Genomic DNA, 15,190 nt, shown 5'->3' with positions numbered 1-15,190 from the left:
CCCATTATATATTAATCCAGTGGTAAAAAAATTATCCAGAATGATCTGGACTCTATATTTTCTGAATCCTAAGTTAGAAAAATTATTAATTATATAGCTATCCCTTTATAGAATACCCAGAGAAGAAACAAGTGTTAGTTACCTTTAGTACTAACAAAGAGTCTGATGGCTCTTTTATGCTTATAGTGATTTCATTGTAAATCAATTATGACTTTACAAGTAACCTTTGTATTGTTGTCATATTAAAACTCCATGTGTTTGGAATGGAATAGTTTTGGAACCACTCTGTCTTAGTGTGCTCAGGCTGCTGTAACAGGATATACTGGTGGCTTATAAACAACAGAAAGTCACTTCTTACAGTTCTGGAGGCTGGGAAATCCAACCTCGAATTGCCTGTAGATTTTGTGTCTGGTGAGGGCCCACTTCCTGGTTCATAAATGGCAGTGTTCTTGTATTCTCACATGGTGGAAGACACCTCCAAATACTGTTTAAAAGGGATTAGGTTTAAATATATGCATTTTGGTGTAGACATTCTTCTCTTATATACTGTTTTAAGGTTTCATGGTGAACTATCACTATTCTTCATTAATCCCAAAGTTAATCCAAGAAACATGTATTGCATTTCTGTAGTTTACTGAAATTTCTTTTAAAATACACGTATGAAAACAAAACAACTGAGAAATTAGAACAGAAACACAAATACATAAAAAAATTCAAGGTATCAAAGAGTTTAATATACAGTTGCCCTAGATAAACTTTTCATTGTCTTCAGGGCTGGATGGAACTAATGAAAATGGCCAAAGGAACTAAAATGGACATCTTAGCGCTGTCTAGCTGTCTTAACAGATGGAATTGCAATTAGTTAGCATTTAAAAAAAAATTCAAAACAAAATAAGAAGGAACCAGAATTTCAACTAAGTTGGCAGCAGAAATAGGATTTTGTAAAAATCAATTTAACACTAATTAAGGAGAGTGAATCCCTTGGTTTTAAATAGATTTCTCAGTGTTTATTCTTAAATTCCCTCCTATTCTAATTTTCCACCCCCAACCTAACCATAAATGAAACCAACTCTGAGTGATCTGGAAAAATAGTGTTTTAATAAAAATACTTTAAAAGATAAAAGAAGGTAAATATGTCCTGAAAGTGAAAACCAAAGTGTGGAGGGGAAAATCTGATTTTACAGAGCTGCATTGTAGTATAAAACCAGATTTGTATACTTACAAATATAAGTTGTGTGCATTATTCCTCTGCCAGGAAACTACATTAGACACATCTGTATAAAATATATTTCCAATTTAACCAGTCTGGAATGACCGCATTCATTTTCTAGTTCACTGAAAGGGTAAGTAACATAATAAGCACAATGTATTCTCCAAATTTAATAATTTAACATGCTCGTTTAGTTAACTTATTATTACCAATGTAGTATCTTGGTCTTTGTTTCTTTCCATGTAAAATGTGAAGCACAATGAATATACTTGAAAATTCAGAATTAAATTTTATCTTCTTAAAATTGAGTTGTGGAAGCAGGATTTTTTTTCTTCTTTTTTGCTCTTTAAATAGGTTTTTATTTTAAATACAGTCCCATATTGATAGTTAATAATAAACATACAGACTTCTTGAAAAATCAAAATATTCTAAATGGAATAGAGTCAAGTTAAATAAAGATCTAAAGACAAGTGTAAGATGTTCACATACAGAGAAAATCAACTTTAAAAGGAGCATACACATACTGTAATTAGAAAATAGGCTATGGTTGATGGAACACAGACACTATAGAGTTATATTTTTATTGTGTATGTTGTAAATGCAGGAAATATATTCCACAGAGATGTAGTATGTCATTTCCAGAGGGGGTCTTCGGGGCTATAGCTGAAAAATCAATATTTAAATACATGAAATATGCAATACAACATGAAAAAACAAATTAATTGAAAGCAGGTATAATTTTAACCTCTAAATTTCCATTATCAATTTTTATTTTTATATCCAAAGTCAATAGAAAAGAGAGAAACTCATACATACAGAATACATATCCGAAAAAAAAAATGGGTATTATGCAATGTTTTCTCCAAATTTACTTACACTTCATGGATAGGACAGGACTTGTCCTTTCTGACAGAAACGTCAGGTTCTCATGATGTCAGTTTTGACCACATTCAGTTCTTTTCTGAAAATGTTATTTTGTCCCTGAGTTCATTCTGGCTCCCTCCATATAAAAGCTGTCACATGTACCTGGTGACTTGAATGGCCCAGGTTTCTCTCACTCTGCCTTGCTTTTCTCTATTATATAAACTATTTATTTTGCTAATTTATTTGTTAAATTTATTTGTTACTTGTCTCTCCCTGTTAGTTGTAATTAATGTTTTTCTAAAACTGAAGATTCATTAATAATTTGCATCTATTAAATTTCTATTTGTTTATGTCAAAGAAACCTTGAACAACTTCTTGTTTTCTAAAAACCCAAGAAATTTTTTTTCAAGATACTTACCTTCTCATTTGTTGTAATCTTTCTCTCATTCTTTTTCTACAATCTCTTTTCTCTAAATTTTCTAGAGTTGAAGCCAGAAGACTATGGTTCTTTCTTTACATAAAACCCCAAAGAACTATTACTTGAACATAGATTATGACTTCTCAAAGTGCCAAATGATTTGTATATACCAAAAGCAAGTGGAATGTATCAAGTACTTTATATGAGGAACATGTATGTTTCTTCAAACTTCAATGGCCACATTCTTATCACAAAAAATGTTTAGATTACAATGTCATGTAGAGCTTTTATCTCACTTCTTAATTTTAGAACAAATTATTATAGTAATTAATCAAATTTTAATTTAAAAGTATATAGGAATGATTCATGACACTACCTTCAACCAGACTTGTGGGAAAATATTATTTTTAAGAAATCCACAAAGACTTGGTTAGTAAATTAATAAATAGCAAGTCAACCTGTTTTGTATAAAAGAATACCAGAAACACAAAATTACCCAAGGGAAGGATGTTGTAATATTTCCATATACCTCGTGCTTATTTGTAAAAACCATGACATGCAGATTGAGCTAATATATTTGTTATATTTAAGCTCTATGAATGTTTTGGATATAGGCATTTAAATAAAACAGATGTAATTGCTATAGCCTTTAGATTACCTCTGTTAGCAGAGCCCAAATTGTCTGACCATGTGAACCTGTTTCCACGGCCTTGATAGCAGCCCTTCTTCTAATGTTGAGACAATAATAGGAATTGTGATGGACAAAGGAACACTTTAAGATGAATTTTAGGTGTCAAAGTCAGGACATCGATTCATACTTTAAAATTGTGGCACTTCTCTATATTTAATGCTGTTTGTTTGGACTCCTTTTTAGAGTTTCATATGTGCTTGATTTGGGGATTCCTGTGAGCCAATAACCTTTCACCCTGGTGGTCATTGTTCAGAGGTTGGGGATCATTTTCCTCTGGTTTAAAACCTCAAGGAAATTCAACTACCAGAACAATTTTCCTGCTAGGGAAAGTTTTTTAAAGACCATTTTCAAGTAAGTGATATCCTCAGGGCTTAGTCTGGATCAGAAGAGAACAGCATCAATTATTCACCAAATTTAACCCCCTGGTTGGAGGGAAAGGGTTTTACACACACACACACACACACACACACACAAACATAAATCTCATAATAACAACTTCACAGTGTTGTGATGATGAACTGAGTTCTAAAAGTCAAAAATTTTACTAGAGTGTCTGGGAAATAGAAACTGAGCATTACTCATTACTATAATTACTCATTATAGTGTTTCTCAGGTTCAACAGACAGAAAAAAAAAAACTTTCACCACTCATATTAGAAGACTGAAGGAGCTGTCTATATCTTGGGACTCTTAAATCATTCCTCTAGGTTTTCCATCTTGATAGGAATTGGGAGTTGAACAGTGAATGAAACAGGTAGGCTCTCGTCTCACAAGAATTTCTATCTCTGTGGGAGAGCCATGTTTAATACCTGAATGCAAGTTGAATAAGAATCTTATTTACAGCAAAATTAAGCTTCAGATTTGATGAAGAAATAAAGATCTTGCATAATAAACGAAAGATAAAATAATTTACACCAAGAAAGCCTGCACTACAGAACATTCTTGGCAAAATATTCCATGAGGAGGAAAGAAAAAACAATAATGAAAATTGGCAAATGGAGGAAATACACTAGAGAAAAGGCCAATCAAAGGAGAAACCAAGTCAAGGTAAAAACCAAAAATAAACCAAAATGACTGGGAATATAAACCATGTCTCAATAATAACCCTGAATGTTAATGGCCTAAACTCGTTAATTCAAAAACATAGATGAGCAGATTTGATTGAAAAAAAGACCCAATAATATGCTACCTTCAAGAGAGTCATCTCACAGGAAGACATTCACAGAATGAAGGTGAAAGGTGGGGGAAAATAAAAAGAACATATCACTCACATGGACCACACAAAAAAGCAAGGGTTGCCATCCTCATATCAGATAAAGTGGACTTCAGACCAAAGTTAGTGAAAAGGGATAAAGATGGTCATTTCATACTACTTAAGGGAACCAATAAGACACAATAATCATAAATATCTATGCCCCAAACAATGGGGCATCTATGTGTATCAAACAAAACCTTCTCAACTTCAAGAATCAAATAGACCATAATACAATAAAACTGGGTGACTTTAACACACCTCCCTCACCACTGGATAGATCTTCTAAACAAAAAGTAAACAAATAAAGTATAGCACTCAATGAAACAACCCATACTTTAGACTTGACAGACCTATATAGAATATTCCATTCATCAACGTAGATCCTTCTACAAAATGGACCATATGTTATGCCACAAAGCAAGTCTTAGAAATTGCAAAAAATAGAGATACTACCATGCATTCTATCTGACCATATGGAATGAAATTAGAAATAAATGATAAAGTAAAAAATAGAAGTTGTTCCAACACCTAGAGACTAAATAATACACAATTGAATGACACCTGGATAACAGAAGACATCAGGGAGGAGATACAAGAATTCTTAGAGGTAAATGAGAACTCTGATACAACATATCAAAATCTCTGGGACACTATGATGGCAGTACTAAGAGGAAAGTTCATTGTGTTAAGTTCATTCATTAAAAGAAGAAAAAGTCAATGAACAACCAGACATTATATCTCACAGACTTAGGATAAGAGGAACAAACCAATACCAAAAGAAGCAGAAGACAGGAAATAATAAAATTAGGGGGAAATCAATGAAATTAAAACAAAAGAAACAATTAAAAAATTGACAAAACAAAAAGCTGGTTGTTTGAAAAACTAAATAAAATTGACAAACACTTAGCCACCCTAACAAAAAGAAGAACAAAGAAAACTCAAATCACTAAAATTTGTAATGAAAAAGGGAATACCATGACAAGCACTATTGAAATACAGAAGATAATTAGAAACTTTTTGGAAATTTATACTACAGTAAAATAGAAAACCATGATGATAACAGCAAATTTCTAGAGGCATATTATCTACACAAACTGAACCAGGAGGACAGACATAATTTAAACAGATCAATCTCAAGCAAGAAAACAGAAGACATCATCAAAAGCTTACCAACAAAGAAAAGCCTGGGACGAAACAAATTCTCAGCCAAGTTCTACAAGACCTACAAAGAAGAATTAGTACCAATACTCCTCAAATTATTCCATGATATATAAAAGGAGGGGACTTTTCCAAACTCATTCTATGAGGCTAGTATCACCCTGATACCAAAACCAGACAGAGACACATCAAAGAAAGAAACTTTCAGAACAATGTTGCTGATGAACATAGATGTGAATAATAAAATCTGGCAAATTACATACAAAAACATATTAAAAAAATAGTGTACCATGATCAAGTGGGATTCATCCCAGAGATGTAAGATTGGTTCAACATATGGAAATCAATATATATAATTCATCTTATCAATAGACTTAAAGATAAGAATCATAAGATTATATCAATTAATGCAGAGAAAGCATTTGACAAAATACAGCACCATTTCATGTTCAAAACACTAGAAAACTAGGGATAGTAGAAACATACCACAACATTGTAAAAGCAATCTATGCTAAACCCAAAGCCAACATCATCCTAGATGGAGAAAAATTGGAAGCATTCCCTCTAAAAATGAGAACAAGACAAGAATGCCCTCTTTTACCACTTCTATTCAACATTGTCCTTGAAATGCTAGCCAGATCAATTAGATACATTAGGAAAATTAAACGGATACAAATATGAAAAGAAGGATTCAAACTATCATTATTTGCTGATGACATGATTCTATACTTAGAGGATCCAAAAAATTCAACCAGAAGACTTCTAGAATTAATAAATGAATACAGCAAAGTAGCAGGATACAAAATCGATACCCATAAATCAAAAGCATTTCTATACATCAGTGAAGAATTTTCTGAATGAGAAATTAGGAAAACTATCCCATTCACAATAGCTTCAACAAAATAAAATACTTGGGAATCAATCTAATAAGAAAGATGAAAGACCTCTACAATGAAAACTATAGAACACTAAAGTAAGAAATTGAAGAAGACCTTAGAAGATGGAAAGATCTCCCATGCTCTTGGATAGGCAGAATCAATATGGTCAAAATGGCTATTCCACCCAAAGCTCTATACAGATTAAATGCAATTCCAATTTAAAAAACAACATAATTCCTTATAGAAATAGGAAAAGCAGTCATGAAATTCATTTGGAAAAATAAGAGACCCAGAATAGCCAAAGCAATCCTTAGCACGAAGAGTGAAGCAGGAGGCATCACAATATCAGACCTTAAACTATACTACAAAGCTATAGTAACAAAAATGGCATGTTGTTGTCACCAGAACAGACTTGTAGACTATTGGTACAAAATAGAAGACACAGTAACAAACCCCCATAAATTCAGTTATCTCATACTAGACAAAGATGCCAAAAAAATACATTGGAGAAAAGGTAGATAGCCTCTTCAACAAATGGTTCTGGGAAAACTAGAAATCCATATGCAGCAAAATGAAACTAAACTCCTATCTCTCACCATGCATAAAACTCATCTGAAAGTGGACCAAGGAACTAGGAACTAGACCAGAGACGCTGTACCTAATAGAAGAAAAAGTACGCCCAAATCTTCATCATATCAGATTAGGCCCCGATTCCTTAAAAACACTCCTCAAGTGCAAGAAATAAAATTAGGAACCAATAAGTGGGATGGATTCAAACAAAAAAGCTTCTTCTCAGCAAAAGAAATAATCAGTGAACAGAGAGCTTACATATTGGGAGCAAATTTTTGCCATACACACATCCAATAGAACACCAATTTCCAGAATATGTTAAGAACTCAAATATCATACAACTCAATCAATAAAATATCTAAGAACCTGAACAAACACTTCTCAGAAGAAATATAATTGGTCAACAAATATATAAAAAAATGTTCAATATCTCCATAAGGTAGGGAAATGCAAATCAAAACTATTCCAAGATTTCATCTCACTCCAGTCAAAATGGCAAGAATACAAACAACAATAAATGCACACTCATACATTGCTGGTGGGATTGCAAATTGGTGCAACCAATCTGGAAAACTGTATGGAGATTCCTTAGAAAACTTGGAATAGAACCACCATTTGACCCACCTATCCCACTCCTTGTTCTATACCTTGAAGATTTAAAAAACAGCCTACTACAGTAATGCAGTCACTTCAATGTTTATAGCAGCACCATTCACAATTGATAAACTGTGGAAGCAACCGAGATTCCCTTCAATAAATGAATGGATAATGAAACTGTGGTACATATACACAATGAAATGTTACTTAGCATTAAAAGAGAATAAAATTATGGCATTTGCCTGTAAATGGATGGAGTTGGAGAATATCATGCTAAGCAAAGTAAGCCAATCCCCAAAAAACAAAGGCCAAATGTTCTCTCTGATAAATGGATGCTGACTCATAATGTGGGGGTGGGGGGATGGGGTGAAACACAGCAGAACTTGTTGGACTTCTGCTTCTGTTTCTTACCTCCAGTTCCTCTAGGGAAAAGTGATCCACATCTGAACCAATCATGCAGTGTGTCANGGATGCATAGGGGTAGGAAAGATGGTGAAATGAGATGAACATCATTATCCTAGGTACATGTATGACTGTACATGTGGTGCGACTCTACACCATGAACAACCAGAGAAAGGAAAAGTTGTGCTGGCACTGTGTACAATGAATCAAAATGCATTTTGCTATCATGTATAAGTAAATAGAACAAATAAAAAAAATTTTTAAAAAATACAGAGGTAGAGTTCAATGTTTACTTGAATCATTCCAGGGTTAGGTATTCCCATATTTTCTGTATCTACTTATTTTAAGAATGTTAATGGAGTTATGGATTGTGCAAGAGACAGAGCACATCATTAGGACATCAGGAAACAGAGACATTGAAAATGAAGTGGAAGGACATTTACCTGGAATGATTTGGATATTAAAAGGAAACTTTAAAAAGGATTAAACTAGTCAGCATGAGAAAATAAAAGCTTTGCTAGTCTTCACTTAATTTACAACTATGTGTATCTAAATTTCTGCCTATATAGATTTGTTATTTTGAATTATCATTAAAGTCACCATAATCCTCTCAATATGTAAGGGTCTGTAAAGATCATAATCTGGCCCAGGAGGGAGAGTCAGAGCAGATGGAACATGTGGCATTTAACCAAGACATTCAAGTGGCTCAAAGGGAAAATATGCCATGATTGTGTTTGTGTAAAGATGATTCATTGTCACAAGAATCCTGTGCGCAGGCTCTCCAAGGCACATCTTACAAACTGGATGTCTGCTGGCCACGTTCATTTATTCATAAATGTGTTGAATATTTATTAAATACCTATTGTCTCTGTCCAGCCCCTGTAAGAAAGGCAGAAATCACAGCTCAGAGAGGATTTTGTATAGGGGCTGATTAAGTAGTATTGAAGGACTGAGACCGTAACAAGGGAACCATGATGTAGACCAAATAACAGAACCACAGAAGCAGGCACAGCCTGGGGCTGAAAGCTCAAAGGAAGAGGAAGGAGGAGTGAGTGTGGGGAATGTGGATGAAGGCTGGGACTCTGGAGGAAGCTGTTGCTGCGTTTGGTAGCAGTGAAAACTCAGGAGGGCAGGGCTTGTGGAGGTGTGACCTGGAACTTTGTCAAGAGGGCTGCTGCTTGGCAGGTGCTGGTGTTTCTGATGGATCTCTGAACCTGGTTGTGAGAAGGAGGAAAACATCTGGAAACCAGAATCAATGGCTGCTGCCAAACAGCAGGAAAACCCGAAAAAGCTATTCCATCTTTCATCTTTCTGCCTTCCAGTGTCTCTCAGTGACCTCAATGGGCAGAAACTAACAGGAATCCAGTGGCCAATGGGCATGTGGTTTGCCAAGTTTCAGCTTCAGTGAGTAGTAGACTTTAGAAGGGAGCTAATAGGAAAAAGCTCAATATCTTGTAGCGCTACTATGTGCCACAAATCATGCTAAACATGCCTGAATGCAAAAGGAAGTCTCTGATTTCATAGAACTTATATTCCAGAAACAACAATGAAGTAACAGAACAAATAGATATTACTTCAGATAGTCATATATTCTGGAAGAATATAAAACCTTGAAGGAGAGAGGAAGGTGTGGGCAGAGGATAAGTCGGGGAGGCAGGCTATGTTAGAAGGTTTTCTGAGGAAAGGAGGATTACACAGAGGTCACAGAAATGAGAAGTTCTGTGAAGATGTGCTGTAACCACAACCCAGGCAGAGGGAACTGCAGAAGTTAAGAACTTGAGTTAGATAGAATCTTGGCAGAAGGAGGGATGTGGGGAAATCTAGGCATGAAGACAGATCATACAAGCCATGAAATTATGTTTGATTTTATTCCAGGTGAAACGGAGAAACATTGGAGAATTCTCAGCTATCTGACTTGTGTATTAAGAAAGTCATTCTATTGTGTTGAGAATGGATTGTAGATGGGTCAGACATAAATGGTCACAGATGTGTTTCATTTGGCTTGAACTGAGTTAAAAATGAAGCAACACTTAAACACTGGTAAATTTCTAATAAAAAATCATATTTCTGGCTTCTGTTGAAATATCTGAATTCGTGGCATACCAATTCTCACAACATGGTGACCATCTGTGGTCTAAATGGTTATTCTTTATCTAGAAGGGATATGTAATCTTCAATTTGCCACTGTCCACTCAGCTCATATTTATCTCTGATAACGGTGCTTCCTTAACTAAAATTATTTGCCTGGACTCTCAAGCTATTTATGACCCCTTATATTTTTTCTTGCCTTCAAGGAAATGCTTTTAATCATCTCCTTATCTAGTTTTCTTTGGCCCTCGATGTTCAGGATGGGATAAAATATGAATCTTGAATTCTGACACACTGCATGATTGGTTCAGATGTGGATCACTTTTCCCTAGAGGAACTGGAGGTAAGAAACAGAAGCAGAAGTCCAACAAGTTCTGCTGTGTTTCACCCCATCCCCAGCCAGTCTTGGTGCTGACCTGCCCCATACCAAAGAGGAGATCCTCTCTCAATAACAGTTCCAAGCAGGCACAAAAAGCACAGGGTGTTGTTCTCTAAGCCTTTTCAGGGTTTTATTCTGCATTTCTTTTGTTTGACCTCCAGATGGATCTTAGGACAAGGAACATTTTTTTGCTGGTTGGGAAAGAGAAGAATAACTTTATGGTAATACATTTGTATTTTCCAAATGTGGCAGCCAGCATCCTGCAGATCTGTATTATAGTATGAGCAAAGAGATTGTGTTATTCAGAGTCATCCAGAGAATCAGAACCAATAGGGTGTACATAGATTATATAATGGAAGATTTGTTATGGGAATTGTCTCACATGTTTATGGAGGACATGGTGTTCCATGATCTGCCATTTGCAAATTTGAGAACCAAGAAAGTCAGTTATGTGATTCAGTTTGTCCAAAGACCTGAGAATGGGGATTGTTTGAGATGGGGATGATGCAAGTCCACTCAAAACCCAAAAACCTTAGGACCAGGAAGAAGGTCAATGTCAGAGGACAGGAAAAATATGTGTTTCAGCTCAATTAAAGATACTCAGTTTACACTTCCTCTATCTTTTTAGCTCTATTTGAACCCTCAAGGAAATGGATGATGCCCTTCTACATTAGTGATGTTGGGTCTGCTTCACTTAGCTCACTAACACCAATCGCCTCCAGAAATATCCTCATAGAAATGCCCTGATATAATGTTTTACTAGTTATCTGGGCATTCCTTCACCCTATCAAGTTGACATATCATCACAGAGAATTGATTTTCATTTTCTTTCATAAAGGATTTTAGGGACTTGCCATTATAGATGTCTGTTTACTACTAAGTATTTTATAGCAAACAGATTACAGTTTACCTAAAACTTTGCTTGTATTCTAGCTTCTACTGATGTGTGGAAGACTACACACAATTAAAAAGTTTCTGACACTTTGTAGCAGCAATATTTATGAATTAAAGATAATTGAGTTGTGAATATATTGGTTTAATCAAGCATTATAGATGATTACTAATTTCATAATCTCCTACAGATTAATATTTTGTTTCATATTAAATATCATTTCACAATGAAAGTATGAAGGACAATGTAATAGTATAAAAACCAATTCACAACAATGTAATTTTCCAAATTATACCTTAAACAAAATTCATTGCTAATATTACAATTAAACATACAAAGATATATATGGAATTTGTCATTATGATTAATACACCTTTGTTTAACATTAAATAGCTGTGTATATTTAAAAAAGGAATATAACTACTACATAAAACACATTACCATTCTATACTCTTAACTTTGGATAATCCTTTTCATTTATTTTCAGAGTTCCATAAGTAATTAGTAGTTCTCCCTCTCCCCAAATAAATTATTTAAAGAAAATGGACTTTATTTTTAAGCATTTTATATAGTTTTAGTATTTGATTCATTATTCAGTGCAATTCTATCATTGCATAATTAGAATTCTAGAAAGAATAAAACAAATGAAGGTTTGTTATGAGCAGTTTGAATTTCAGCTAGCTGTTTGTTTTTAAACCCAGGACATGTAGAAAGTCAGAATAAACAGTCTCCTGTTCAAAAATCATAATTCTAAAATTATAGAGATCACTAAATTCACATACTGTATCATTTTTATTATCCTTTTTTAAAAACACAAAATGTAAATTTTCTTCAGAATAGAGAGAACATTTTTCTTCTTTTTTGTCGTTGTATCTCCAGTGCCTAGGAAAGAGCCCAGTATATGCAACAAAGGTTAATTAAATGGGTACTATACAATAGAAATGTGTGGATGCTAAAGCCCATTGACATATATGTTCAGCATTGGCTTCAACAAAACCTGTGAATGGCTTATTGACTTTAGTAATTAAGGACTCTCAAAATGATTTCAATTAATGGAAGTTCATATTTCACACATGCACACAGAACATATATGCACATACGCATTGTTTCTCCAAGTATGATCTTCAGAACATCTGTATTTCCAGCTATATGCTCAGTTGAGGTTAAACAAACAAAGAGAAGAAATTCCAAGGGGGAAAAAACGAAAGGGAAAAGAAAAAAAAGAAAGATAAAGTAGGCAGGAGGATAAAGGAACAATGGACCCAGCCAGCTGAATGTAGTAGTTCTCAAAGAGTGGTCCCTGAGCTAGTAGTGTCATCAACATTTGACAGTTGTTGGAAATGCAAACTTGAACATTTGCCCACATCAGACACTGGTTCAAAGTTCTAGACACAGGACCCAGCAGTGGCTTTTTAAATAGGTTCTTTAAGTTATTCTGTTCTATATTTGAGTTTGAGGACCGCTGGCTTAAGGAACCGAAACATTTGTGCTACAGAAAGAAAACTGAAGGAATGGGAGGTGTAACTGATGAATATTACATTTTAGAAGCATTAGGTAAATTTTGAAGAAAAGTTCCTGAGTGGATCAGGAGTCACAGTGATTGGAGGATGCAGGATGGCAGATTTTGATTCATTGATTCGGAAATATTTATACCATTTCCTCTGCAAGGTCTTCCCCTAAGTCCCAGAAAGGGAAGCCCAAGGAAGGTAATATGATCTTCTGGAACTCAGTGGGTCCTAGGAGTGAGAAATAAGCATTTGTTCAACATGTGATGGGAAAAAGAGGAAGGATCTCTTTGTTAGACTGAGAGGGAAGGTGAGGTCAGGCTTCATTAAAGAGCTATCATTTGACCTGAGTTCTGAGGGCCAGAAGGTATTTACTAGACAAACAGTGAGAATGGGATTCAGTAGAGTATGAGCTGCTCAAAAGTATAAAGGCATGGGAGACAGAGAAAGAGGGAGATCAGAATTTTGTATGTGGTTTCAAACTGCCTTGTCCTGTGAGCTAATCCAGGATGAAGATGGCTTACCCTCTGCTGTTAGCTACTGAGGAACCCTCAGTGGGATAATATGCTCAATGCTGATGGGTCCCTTCTAATCTGGAGTCTCTGATCCTATCAGCCTTAAGCAAGAAAGCAACTTCCGCTAAGGTTTACCTTTTAAATGCTGCTGTCTTCCACTTTACTGCCACTCATTCTACCTTGCTCTTCTTTTCTTTCTTTGTCACCCCTTCCCACCTTGTGTCTCATTGGTTCAATCCTCCCCTACCATCTCCTGTCCCTGACAGCCACTTGTAGGTACTAACCCCTGATGTGATGGTGAAACTTGGAATTTTTCTCTGCCCCATTCTCAGGACTAGTAGTTAGCAGCCTTTTCAATAAAGAAATGCTTAATCTTAATTCAAAATTTCCTTCTTTTATGGAAACACCAAACACAGTCTGGATCACAGATTTTAGGCTGCAATTTTTAGTAGAGTGTTCCTCAGTCACCAGCCTCTTTCCAACTAGTTTCACCATTATTCTAAGGAAAAAGTGCAATTGGTCTCAGAAGTTATTAGAAGTTGAATAAAAAATGACCAGATTCTTGATTCACTCCCCACGCAGTAGTGTGGATACCAAGAGAACCTCATGTGATCTGTTCTGTTTGGATAGGCTTGGTGAGCAGTATGCTAAGATGGAACAAACAGGTCTTGGACACTGTGGTATTACTTATTTTTTTCCCCTTGATCTAGAATAGTGGCCAATTTTAAATTGATTGCAAATTCTAGGAAAGTAGCAATCCTAGCAGAATGGAACTGTGAGAATAGTATGTTTCAGAAAAACAAAAGCATATGTGACCAGCTTACTTCCTTTTAGCCACTTCTCTGGAACTATAATGAGGAATTATCTATTCTTAAAAAAATTAAACCATTTTAATGAGATATTATTGACGTGTAAAAAGAGTTGCCTGTATTGAATGTTACAACTTCATGAGTTTGGTGATAAGTATACATAGATGAGACCATTAAGGCCATAGACATATCTTTCATCATCTTTCTCTCTAACAACATCATTATCATCATCATCATCATCATCATCATCATTCTGAGTTAAGAACACTCAATGTAAATTTTCCCCTCTTGGCAAATTTTAAGTACCGTGTCATTAGCTCTAAGTACTATGCTGTAAATAGATCTATTGAACTTATGTCATGCCTAACTGAAATTTCGTACCCATTGTCCAACATCTCCCTTGGCCCCTCGAATTGTTTCGAAAAATTTAAATGTTACTTTATTGAAACATGTATGTCTACACCATACACACACACACACACATACATACACAGTTTTAGTCTTTTGTACTAAGTAACAGGATTCTTATTTTCTCTTCCATATCTCACCCATTGATAGTTCTACTTACCTACATTTATGATATTATTATTTATGTACAGAATAATATAGAATATATTATAGAATATATTGTATTCTCAGATGGAATCCAGGCTTCAAAATATCTGCTCTTGCATTGCTCTGGACTGAATGCTCACAGTTCTATCTTTTAGGGAAGAGAGCTTTGGAGTTAAGGTAATGTTTATGTGAGAAAGTATCTAAATCAATGAAGATTGTCAGCAGAGATGTTAGACTGCAGAAGAGCTGAACTTCAAGAATTTTCTGCTGACCACAAAGATGATGACAAAGGCCACGAGGAACTTGGTGCAAAAAGGCACCTTTAGTCTTCCATTCTTGGATGCCATGTTGTGCATGGAGTAAAAGCAGAGATTGCAAACCCATATTTTGCATGTATTCTGTGTC

This window comes from Marmota marmota, unplaced genomic scaffold, assembly GCF_001458135.2.
Source record: "Marmota marmota marmota unplaced genomic scaffold, marMar, whole genome shotgun sequence".
Classification (NCBI taxonomy): domain Eukaryota; kingdom Metazoa; phylum Chordata; class Mammalia; order Rodentia; family Sciuridae; genus Marmota; species Marmota marmota.
Note: the sequence above shows the minus strand (reverse complement) of the source record.